This window comes from Varroa destructor, unplaced genomic scaffold (assembly GCF_002443255.2).
Source record: "Varroa destructor unplaced genomic scaffold, Vdes_3.0 BEIS01000001.1, whole genome shotgun sequence".
NCBI classification, from domain to species: Eukaryota; Metazoa; Arthropoda; class Arachnida; order Mesostigmata; family Varroidae; genus Varroa; species Varroa destructor.
The window spans coordinates 28,902,820-28,915,927 of record NW_019211454.1 but is presented as its reverse complement, the minus strand read 5'-3'; the positions used below and the strand labels follow the sequence as shown (position 1 = coordinate 28,915,927).

The 13,108-nt window shown below is 41.2% G+C and overlaps 1 long non-coding RNA gene across 1 annotated transcript in view; it reads right to left on the bottom strand.

The window, feature by feature from the left end:
• The window catches only part of LOC147758478 (uncharacterized), a 32,382-nt gene that overhangs the window by 18,611 nt on the left and 663 nt on the right, over positions 1-13,108 (bottom strand). The window lies entirely within an intron of this gene.

Here is a 13,108-nt window from a genome sequence, read left to right as displayed (position 1 = left end):
GTGTGTACCTTTTCCGGTGGATGTTGAAACGCGGACAAGCGTCGAATTGCCAAGTACTTGCAAGTGAATTTGTATTGCGCGCCATTATGCCGAATTTAGTCATCCGATCTCGGTGATACAGGCACTTTTGTACCAGACCCTTGAACTCGCCCATTTATTGTTTGTGTTGCTTGCAAGAAAGCTGCGTGTCTGTGGCGCAGAAACAGTCCTACAGCGTACTGGGGCAAAAGGAAACACCGGCAGGCGTTCGCCGAACCCATCTGCCGCTACCGTGTCGTAAGGTCGACGAACGGCCTGCCCTTCAAACTGATGCGCTTCCTGGCAGTTGGCCGAGTGGTTTAAGATGGAAGACACGAACAAGCAGTAAAGAATCGAAAAGCTTTTCAATGAGAGACAGTTTGTAGCTGCGCTAGTAGAAACAAGCCAAAGCTCTACAGCGCAGACTTCTAGAATGGGAAAGACTCGCAAATGGCAAAATGCAGTCATTCGAAAATGTCCCTACTGAGCAAACGACACTATTTTAGATTTTAATGAATTCATATACTTCTGCGTCCTGTATCCTGCTGTCACGGTTGCTACGCTGTGCATTTGGCAGTTACTACGACTATGGTGCGCTCATTCGAATAATAATAATGCAATCTATCGGGATTTTCGGCACAAGCCTTCGTCGAGCACAGTGCAGAACAGCCAAATTACTTATACTTTATAGGTGAATATTACGTATGCTGGGTTTCGAAACGAACTTCTTTTTCTGCTTTCGAGAAATGTTTAGTTCGTCGAATAATACCAGCTCGGCACTGTCGCGCTCTACGCTGCAGCGTAAACTGGCAGAACTAAAATTATTCATTATAACCTCAAGTACTCAAATCTGTCGCCGTCACTGTGATTCAAAAACGCTGGCATGGCTAACGCGCGCTAATTTGAACGATATACAGCGAGTCACAGTACGACCCGCGATTTACAAATGTGCGACTGGATATGAATTAACGTCATCCTCTCTGGCGTTGTCGTGTGGCAAAATAGAAGGGCCTTTCTTATTTTATTTTATCTATATAGTAAATTTCTATTGATGAAAGCACGCAATGGGTGGAATACGACTCAGTTAAGAGTGGCCACCGACTGATTCTGTCACAACTACATATAAGCTAAACATCGATAATAAACAGAAATCGGTCATATTTGTGCATTCCTCTCCCGACCTAATCACAAAATATATATGTACCCTCATATCATTAGCATTAAGTATACGAAACTATGATTCGTCTGCAACGTAAACAACAATCCCCGCTTTACCTCAACGTTTTTTCCGTCGATCGGAAATAATCGTCTCAGATGAGAATAACCACCATGTGTTCACTAGAGTAAGTCAAAATATTTTTATATTTTTTTAATTACCAAGCGTGGTTTCGTGAAACAACCTTCAGCTTTTTCTTTTTAGGACACCTTCTATGAATAGGCTCATCATAGCTTATCCCTTCGATTCAGTTGTTTGGAGGAAAAAGAATAAACCTAACAGATTTAAGTTTTAGACGAGAACAATTATACCTAATCAAATATTGTATGGGTTGTGGCAAGCTCGTGTCTCCCTTTACAAAGTATTGAATGAAAAATCTGCACAACGGCAGGAATTATCATTTTATCATGTTCTACCGTCTATGTCAATTACTATTATAATTAACTCAATCAGGATGCATTAAAGATGCTTAAAATAACGCGCTTGGATCTACAATCTATATTAATGACGCTTGATACTAATGTGAAACCTATCAGGATGACAAGATTCATTCTTTTTTTTTTTTTTTTTTTTTTTTTGACTCCATCTCAATATTACGTATACATTTAAAATTTTCGAACGCGTTACTTTTTGCATACACATAGGTCATAGGTCCGAACATGAGCGCCGACAAATGCAAACGATTGCAGGGCCTAAATACGAGTGTGAACAGGAAACGGAAGCATTGGGTGCGATACGGCAGTCCGTGTTTCGCTTGCTGAAGATCGACCAGATTTCAAATTGGCGGGCCAGCTGGCCTTATTCGTCAATACTATGGGAATAGAAACCGCACTTTAATGCAGCCAGATGTTTAGATGGTGCCACATGCTTTGCAGCCACAGCAGCCGGTTCACAGAATCCAACTCTATTGTAGTCTCTAGTAGAATTAAGCGATATTCCGATCATCTTTTAGCTAAAGTTTAAACTCTGTTTAAGATAGAAATGAACGCCAGTCCATGCCGTTGATTACTGCCTAAGTGGCGTAGATTGAAACCTTGTACAGAACAGGCACTCTTATGGATGTGCGGCGGAAAAGAGAGGTATTAGTGGGTAAAAAGTTTTTATTACAGATTGTTTCACAACAGACAGCAGAATACACTCGGAGGTCAGGTGAAGGTCGCGTTTGTTCGTAGAAGGGCGATGCTTCGTCGAGTGATGAGAAAAACAAACAAATAATAGTATATTTCTATATAAACGTATATAATATATATAAACGAATCACAACAGAACTACAGTTTTATATATTACCTTAGCTTCTATGCACTGATGAAAATTTACGTCAGGAGGAAAGCTAATGCATATCTATCGCTTACAACGCAGCGTGATTTTTAAAAAAAAGATCATTATATTCTGGAATGTTACTTGCGTCTATACGATCGGGATGTACAAGTTGTTAACGGACATCATCATACTACGTACACCAAATAACCGTAACGTCTGCCCTTGTCTCATTAAGAACTTACTAAATCGGAAATACAGGTCAGAATACGTACGTATTCTGTCAGGTACGTATTTATACGTACAACTGTACGAAAAAAGTTGCATGGAACATTGTTTTGGCGATAAAAGCAAAAATGAAATTAACCGGATCAAGATCTCTAGATGGTCTTTGGAAGAACATTGATTTTAGATATGAACCAACCGTTGGAATTAATGCCCCGTCTCACGACTACGCGTCCCCTTTCGACAGTGATACACTAAAGACACACCGATACACACGGACAGACACATACAAGTACGTAGTCCTAGTTTACGTAATTTAGTCAACTTTTGATAGGGTCAGTCTTTTATAGATATGTGATTGTACCTACCTACGAACGCCTCGTATGCGCCTAAATATGCGTAGATATATACAGATTATGCATATACCCACAGAGATGTGTCTGTGTATACACACAGCATATATATGGGCAGAGAGCCTTATGCCAAGATACACAAATACATCTACACGGGCGTAAAGGGTACTAGCAAGTGTCGTCTCCCATCCCATCGTCTCCATACAGCTTGGAGGTATATTCGAAGGTAGATATGACACTCGGGCAGGAACAGTCTGATGGAAATAGGGCACCACATTAATCTGCCACTATACGTATGTTTATTCAGTCAAGTCGCCAGGTTTATTTAGTGACGTGGCCTTGTCTACGAGGCTGAAGTAAGATATGCTTATATCAAATACAAAACACATGTTAATATCAGACAGTCCCGCTGCCCAACCGTTGTCCGTTGACAACAAGCTTTTACGACCCGTGTACGTCTGAACACAAAAAAAATGCATTTTGTTTTCAGTATTAGCAACACGTTTACCTTTGTAAAAGTGTGGACGAGCTCGAGAAAAACCCACGTTCAAAAGGGAGTTAGGCTAGGGTGGAGGGACGGAAGGCTGGGGGGTTGTGGGGGCAATGGCCGTCGCATTGTGCTAGTTCGTAATATTAGCTTATGTAGGTTTCCGCTAGTAATTGCCTGGCCAGGAAAATGTCAACTACATCTTCATTTTGTATATCAGACACATGTAAATTTACATAGTATGACTATCACTATATAAATATCACATAATCATTTACAACAACCTTTAATGCGAAAAGTACTATTGTGATTACCGCTGTGAACTAGTTTCGGTTGACGTATATAGTACATGTACACGTAAAACGAAGATCAAAAACAATAGATAAAAACCAATGATTTGTCTAAAATACACAAAATTTCTAAATAAATAGGATGTACCAGTACTATTAAAGCAATTAAAAGAATCAATGCATTTTTTTTACCTGATTAATTATTCTTTAATTAGATCTATTACTGATTCTATTATTTCTCCCTGCCTTAAATAATTTTACATGTTTTTTCATAAATTATTTTTCTTATGAAATGAGTCCTGTTTAACTTACTTATCCATTTCTGAAATCAGGTTTTCTTCGTGAGCCTAACAGAACGTGCCAGAATATTAGGTGCACCTAGGTTTATATTACAGCTGAGGTGCAGTTTTGCTAAGGATTCATTTTAAACCCTTTAGTAGCGTTAACATGCTTTTCCAGGTATTATCTGATTTTTTTCAATCGCTGGTTAAAAAATCGATGAAAATGACCGCGGGATTTTGGGACTTGTTATCTATTCGTCCATAATCTCTCTAAAACTATCCGCTGTTTACATAGCTGTTCATAAATGGACATTCGCTCCTCTAACAGCTTTTATATTACAGATTGTTGAAACATTTGATTAACGAATGTCACAAGGATAATTCAACATGTCACAAATACGCCTAGTTATTACTAATCTATCGTTTCGATTCCCGCCCTTAGTAGTTTAACGGCATACACACATATCTCATTGTGAAGAGACATGTTTTATATGTAACATGTTTTATATATATATATATTGTCCACTGCAGCTGCCTTGCAGTGGAATTATATATCAACTCAGCAGTAGAATAGCGATTTTCCATACGTAATACAAATACCGCTTCCTCTTAAAGCCCCACATGCGGCAAAAATCTGGCGTCTTCACGATGGACGTAGCGCGCTGCCGGTCAAAGTAAACATTACCGTTATGCATGGTAAAAAGAACTCACGATGAAACACACGTCGGTACACTAGCCAGTGTCATTCCGTCACTATGCTCGTAATCCATATTTGACAATAGGAGCTAGCCAATTATCATTACCCAGTTGTTCGCTTCGGATCGCCACTAGATTATCCAACTGATTATTTGCCATCCTCTGACACATTTTCTTGAGCGCCGCGCGTGCAGTCCTTTGAAGAATATGATTGAGGTCCTTGCATACAGCATGACAGCTTGGTCGTTCGGAGGTGGATATTGTGGCGGCGTAGCGTTGTGGATGTTGATACGGCGGCGCACGCTAGCAATCACATTGCATGAAGTGACGCCATCTCGGCCTGAGATGTGCAAGGGCACGTTGCCACTTAGAATCTCCCGCGTATGTGAGCTCCCAGTTTCCCTGGAATACTGATTTGATGGACGGTGAAGCGCTTCGTTTTATAATGCGCTCAATGAGGGTCTGCAAACTGCCGTCTGCGACGGGTACGCCATCAGGCGACGTGCAGCCGCACATGCCAATGTTCATTGCATCAGCCATTGCACCATCCATGATAGCGAGCGTATAGTCTCACCGATGACATTGTAGGTTTAGTAGGACATGACCAATCTAGACTCGAAAACTATATTGACCCCGGCCATGATCGTTGTCGCTGTTATCTTGGTGTCTACGGCTGCGGCTTTTGTCATTGCTATCGACTAACGATACGTCTCAATGTCTCCAGAAAATAGGTTCTAATTTCCTCTTCTTGTCACTGAAACATATCCGAGGTTCGTCATACAGAGCCTCTAAACGAAATCAAGTATTTTCCTTTTATTATATGCTCAGATATATTGTTGTCTACGTAAGACCCATATATTCGGTTTCTTTGTCGATTCGTCCATATTAGTCTTTCCCAACGATTTTCTACTGAATTCAAGCTTCATAATGCACGGATACGCAGTGGCGTGCATCCTGAGAAAGCTATTCCGCTGAGCTACATCGAGCCAGTCCGTCGCGGTATACGCACCCGGTGGACGGTGTTGTTCGGCCTAATCGTTGTGCTGTCGCAACGAGGACTGACAAATGCCGTCGCTTCGTAGACAGCGAATTTAACGTCAAAGGGGTGATCCTCATTTTGTTTGGAGGCTTCACAGGTACTATATTAAGCAGATTCGAAAACAATTTTGTTACAGTTCGGTAAACTTTTTGAGCTGCATTATCGGATTGTTTGTGGAAACGCTCCTACATGGACGACAACAGAGGGATTTATCAGAGTTCCTAACCTTGTCCTATTTGTGTGCGTGAGCAACTCGTAGGACTGAAGAAAACAGCTAACACTACTTTGATAGATAGTGTTTGGTAGCCGTATAACAGTTATAAAAAAGCAAATGCTACATAGACTAATGAAACCTCGTCAGAAACAAAAATTAAAATAATGTATGGAGGCTGATTTTATCGATCTGACAATAAATTGTCTCATAGTGGAACTTAAGAATAAGATACGCATTTGTTCTAAGTTGCATACGCTTTTTGCATCTCGCACACTATTTTACCAAATAGTTATTATTATTTAACTTTAATCACAGTTTCAAAAACTCTCAAAAACTTTAGATACAGTGTCGTAAGGGCTTCACGCGTTTGGCGTTGTAGGGACGATTCGGTCTCTATTCTGCGACACGAACGGCCCCCACCAAACTTCAACCCGTGATTTAGCTGATATACGATTATTAATAAGGTGGTTCTCAGCATCGTAACTTCAATGAGAAACATTTGAAATTATACTGGAAGTTCTCGCCAGTCTATATTCGAAAGGTCTGTGTGACAGGATGACATGTGTGTGACGTCAAGCATAAGGTGCTCGTTTTCTAGTTCGGCAGCTCTGCGCAACTCTAAGGGACTGTGTTCACTGGTATCACAACGCTTACAGAAAAAATGATTCACTGAAGCCTGTGATCTAATGAGTCAGCGGGAGCCTCATTGACTTGAGATCCGCCATTGCAGGCGTGTTCAAATAATTGACAGCTGACTGTCAGTGTGACGTAATACGCTCATTCACAAATAATAACCTGATTATTTTTATCGAGTTCAGTGCATTCAGTTTAATATTCATACAGGACATATATGGAGCCAGATTAGCAGGTAAACTTGCTAATCGCTAACTTCTATTACCTTATATCAAGCCCCCCAATCGACCTACAATTCGCATCATTATGGGATGCAATGGAAGTCTATTATCTAATTCCTTTTTAGCAGACCGTCGACGGCCATATTAGATTTGTGCAAAGCTCTAAAAATGTTTATTGATGTTATTTGTTTGCCATTATGCATCCCGTTATTGAACTCGGATTGTAACAATACCAAGATCATAACAGCTGCTGTCGGCCAGAAGGATGTCCATCCAAACGGGAAAGTGGATGCAGGATAGGTACGGAAGGTTGTTAGGACCACGCCGCTCTATCAGCATCTCTACCGTCAGGCGGGCCGAACTGAATTGACCGCCAGACAGGGCCGTCAAGCGGTCCGGATGTTAGCGGCTATTGAGATGGCGTGTAGATGAGACGGAGTGACAAAAGATCCGCGGAAAGGCCGCTGCTGCGACAGATTCCAAAGACAGCCGACTGATCAGCTAACACGGGTGTCTGTCACGCGAGTTCCGAACGCATAGTGCGGTACGTATCAGGTACGCTTACTGCTACAGCGCCGACTAGACTACGAAAAAGGAGCCTGTCTCCGAGGAACAAAGACTAAAACTAAGTAGGGCACCATGGTCGCTCAGGTTTTAATAAAGCTGTACTAAAAGTTCTCGCAATATGCAATCGTGAATAGCCACAACACCTGTGTAAATTAAAAAAAAAAAGTTTGTTTTTTAATAGCGGAAAAACGTAGCTCATATGCTAATGCAATGATCTCGCCAAAATGACAAGCGGACATAATTAGACGCACATTTGTTATGTTTTTTGAGATTTGCCTATTTTCAGCAGTTTTTAGTATGTCTGTTCTATATATGAAATATAGTACGAATGATGCATTGTTACTTAAAGCCATTATCGTGTGGCTCGGCGACTGACAACGACCGAATTCAGTAATTTAATACACAGGAAAATACTCCGCGCAAAACATAGGGTTCGTGTTGTCAATCCATGGTAACTGAAGGGTCGTTGTTGCGGTGGGATGTTTGCTATGGGAAAGAGAGCGATCGTCGTTATCTTACTGGGCCAGATGAGCGTACTGCTCCATTTAGAACTCGCTCACGTAAGATCTGAATGGTCAGTCGGTCACAGGACCCGTATTCCAATTTTCCCGGCACTGTCTCTAAGATAAACGGTATAACGTGTGTCGTTTCTGATATCTTTCACACTAGTTGTGATGACATAACGAAGTACCAGCATGGGCGACACCTCGAAAATGGCTCGACACATTTATTCTAAACCTTATCTTGGAAAGTACCTTTACTAGGACAGAAGTGGGCTTTTTTTGTAGCTAACCCGCGAGTTTTATCATTTTTGCACCAACGAGAATTATCTTTCAGCTATGGATTTCATATAATTTATATCCATAACGTTCGATCGAATGGCACGTTTCCAAAACTCGTAAACAGTATATGCACTATGCAACCCCTTTAAGCGTGTAAATATTAATTCCAACAGAGAACATTCGAGAAAATAAACCCGAGTTTTTTCAGAGGTCGAACTTCTATCGTATCAATATTTCGACCCGTTCCTCTCGATAACTTAAACAGAACCAGTCTTTTTAGGGCTAACTTATTCCCTACCACCGGTAGAGGCACTAACATATGCGTGAAATTATATTCCATCAGACACAGGCAGCGACAGGCCAATGGCGAGTTTAGTTTTATGCGACTACAAAAATATGGTTTCCGTAAACGAACCAACACTTGAGTTGCTACGAAGATGGTCAGCGTAAAGTATTTATTAATAGTCAATTATGTTAAAAAATGGCCCGTGCATGACTGTAATTGGTGCTACAAGGGGGGTTAAACTCAAGGTCATTTCTTTGGATCTGCATAAAGGACCAATTATTATTGAGTATGAAGCCCGACTTCGTCGAAGGGCCGTAAAACTGAAGTGTGGAAACCTACTATATAAAAAATAGACATATCATTAAGGGCGAGTTAAGAACAGCGAGGCAAAATATATTGTAAGCTCACAGTTGGCCTTTGATAAATATAAATCCAAGATTTGCAAAACGCCCCGATCAGGTTGAATCAATTGTCTCATATGTTCTAAGTTAAATGTACGAAACATGGCTTGAGAGATATAACAATTGCATAGTGAAGTATGGTCAATATGTGCACAATAGGGCCAGCAGTGGCTTAGCTGCCGTGTAAAATCACCTTCGACAGCGGCCGTACCACATACTTTGTGGGAATAGCGACTTTCTAATACTGCATATATGATGAGAATGTCTTCATACATATAAGGACTTGGGTGGTTTAAAAGGGAACAAGGACTGATGCCTCAAGTTCCACCAGCCGTGCAGAAATAAATACGACCGATTTTGTGTAAATAGACAAAGTCCGCCTCGCAGTGATCAAATCTATCGTGATTCTAAGATTTAGTATAAGTAGCTTCATATATTCAGTCTGCAAATGTTCAGTCAGTCAGCCGTCGCTTCATCAATCGGATATATGCATACAGACTATTAAAGAAAAATGGTTTTTTTCCGGTTGACGCCGACTGCGAAAAGAGTTCGCACTAATGATAAGACAATTGAAAAGAACGGGAATCGAATACAACACGATCCCAAGATTGTTGCACCCTTATCCAGATAAACATAGTATAGGTGAACCTGGCGTGTCCTACTATTAAACTCTACCTCTTGCGTGGTATACTTCATGTGCGAGGCTTAAGCTAATCAAGGATTTTATCTACATGTAAATACTTTTTACAACTGTAATCTGCGTAGCGTTGCGACATAATTTCAACTGGATCGATACGCCAATATTAGCGAGTGATGACACATGAGCAGTCCCCGTCAAGCTGTTCCTATTCAACCGGGCATCTAGGCGAAGCGTCCTGCAGCGTGCAGAGCTCGATAGTAAGATGGCTGTATACATGACACCTATGCGAAGCCTGCAGCTGATGCTAATACTCGAACTGTTGTCGTTTTATTGGTTTTTAGGTGTCTGATCCTGGGCGGGTAAACATGTGTTTGTTCCACTTTTGTATGTGAGCACGGGGGGTGGGGTGAGACTTCCACACTTATACTGAACCAAGCCAAAGAAAAACAGCCCTCAAAAAAAATAGGGTCTAGTCGGTGAGTTTCATTCGGCCGAGAGGCAGATCGGCCTAACTGTACGCTGAATGGAGCTGTTGCAGCAACTGAGTCGTCTTTTTCTTGAAGTGATAGAGGCGATGGCTGGGTGAAGGACCCAAACGAGCAGAGCCAAGCAGCAAAAGCTTTTTTGAGAGGCAGATCGGCACTACAAATTGCCAGAGAACCATATGATCATTTCAGACTGCACAAGTCTGGCAAGAATGAAGTTAAAGAAATTATTTGCTTTGAAAGATAGGATCATCAAAATGCAATATTTTTGACCTTTTCGGGCAGCCAACGGGAAGTCGTTCATGGATGGGGAAATAATGCCGGTTTTCTCATGGAAAAAGTTGCTTCTTGGTTGTTACTGGGGCGTATTTCAAGAGGGTGCGCGGACCTGTCACGCGCGTAGCGTGATATATCTGCTCTTCAGAACTCATCCAATGTGAACAGCGTGACAGTAACGGTGACTCTGGGCCGGGGGGGCTGTCCGGTCCTAGACAAATAAGGAAGCCCATTTGGAAATGAAGATAGTGCATTGTTCGATACGTAATTCGGGAAGAACGGTTCGCCAAAAATAGATACGTTAGTTTTAATAAACATACAACCATTTGGCTATACAGCGGGCATCCATTAATATTATAACGATGACCCAGCTTGAGCGTACTCATATAGTACACTGGTCTGACTACAGAACGAATCCTGTAGCAGTGTTTTTGCTAGTAACACGCAACATCTAGCCACCTAGCAAATCATTACTATGTAATGTTTAAACTATTCCAACTCGATCGTAACGGCAAACCTACGATGCGGCCATTAAATAATTAGAATTATATTGGTCTTAGAAAGTTTGTACTTTATAACGAAGTTTGTCGTTAATTCTCTTACTATGTCCGTGGAGCCGCGATGAATCCGTGATGTTCATACATAAACATCCGATAGATGTCGTAATTGTGTTGCAAGAACAAGTTTACTTCTGGTAAACACAAACATGACTAAATTTCCCCACTTTATGCCCTGTGCAAATATCTACTTTGCTGTTTAGATGCACCAGGCAGGTGACTCAGGCATGAGCAAATGAAAACAGTATAAGAGACTTAGAAATATGCAAACTTCCCCATAGATCACACTTAGGGAAAGGATTTCAGCGATGGAAACGCTATAGCCATGCTTATCAATAGGTAAACAAGTGGCTTGGAATTGTACATGGAAACTTTAACATAAATCCCTGATTTTCGCATAATATAGCTTGTACGTTTACAGATAATAATTAATGAATATTTGTCCTCGAACCACATTACAAAATAACATCGAAGGTCTAAAAATTCTGTTGGGTGTATGGTTTAATTGTTCTGAGAAGCTTACGGCTCAATGACATACATGATATTGGTCCATTTACTTAATCCAGTGCCTAAGAAATGCAAATTGCTTGTTGCTCTGGTCTAGATCTGTTTCTTCTCTCTCTCTCTCTCTCCATACAACTGTGAAAAAAATCCGAGTTTGAGTCGACTATATAAGCTGCCTTCCCTGTGTCATAACATTGTCTTACCTTGTTATCGTCTATGTGTTACAAACCCCTTGAATACACCATGGTATTTAGTGATAATAATAATAGTCATCCTCACTATCAGTTGTAAATCTCGCGGACCTGGCAAGTTCTTTGGCAGATCTAAAATTGAATCTATTTGTAAGAAAAATACGAAAATTAAAACTATATTGGGAACTGGGCGGAATTTAGCAATAGAAATATGTACAATACACACGATATCTAATACCGCTCTCTAGTTCTTAATCATAGGCCCATTTTAAAGGATTCGTGTATCAAAGATTGGCAAAGACTCGAATATCACAGGAAGCAGACGATGATGTGTGGTATACCGATTTTCCCCGGAAGCGGTTTGTTTGTGGCCAGCCGACATTTGGGTCACTCTGTATGGCAGCTCATCGTATGACTTGCCAACCCAGTTGAACACCCAGCCTAGTAAATTGCGTGCTGTAATCCAACCCGTTCCTATTGTTGTTGCCATTTTCGCAGCATGGCTTTCCTTCCTATCGACGTGTATGTATACTCGTCTAGGCATAGCTGAGCTTTCTTGCCCATTAGAAGGTCTTAAGGGACCATCCTGGCGAGGACGAGAATAACATTTGTAGATACTGCTCTATAGGTTCTAACCATTCTGATAGCCACTGCCCGTTGAGCAAATAGAAGTGTAGTCCTGTTACTATTTTCGTCTAAAGCCATGTTTGCCAAGATCGGAAAAGCTACTGAGGCCAGCAGCCATCTAGTGCCTTCGATCCCCCTTTTCCCCTTTCCAGGCTTTGAACATGAATTCTGCCATGTTGTCTGCACATCTTGCTGTCCTATAAGCCGCCCCTATGACATGGGCCGTACCCATTAGTCCTGCATCTAATTACTACTGCCAAATATTTAACGGTACGATTAACCTTGATAAGTGTTTCGCCGAACCTAAAATTGGCCCGTGGACTCACCACCCCTTACCCATCAAAAACTTTCCTCGCTTTTCTCCGGCGCCAGCCTGAGATAACGTTTCTCCTTTCAGGTATTAATCATGTACAAAGCGACATTCGCCTTGCCGTTCAACCGATTTTTCGTTCCCGTCGTCACTAGCAGCGCCAGGTCGTCTGCATTTGCGACATAGTAGACTCCGCCTATTTGATTGTTAATACGTCGTTGCTACGCGAAATTCCACAACGTTGGACCGATTATTCATTCCTGAAAAACTTTTGAGTTTTTCCTTTGTTCGTAACCGATCTCCAACTTCTTGCCATCCAATAGTATAAAATAGTCCGTATTAGGCAGAGGAAACTCCCCTATTTTTCAATACTATATATATATATATATTTACTGAAAGCTTTTTTAACGTTTAACAGCATCATTAGGACGAAATTTCTTCTCGTGAAGTCCCTTTCCTGCTGAGAGACCTTTGGAAATCTTCTAGGGATAAATCTACCTCTGCGAAACCCGGGTTCAATAGGGTTCCTTTTTCTTTTATTTCTTTCCCTAA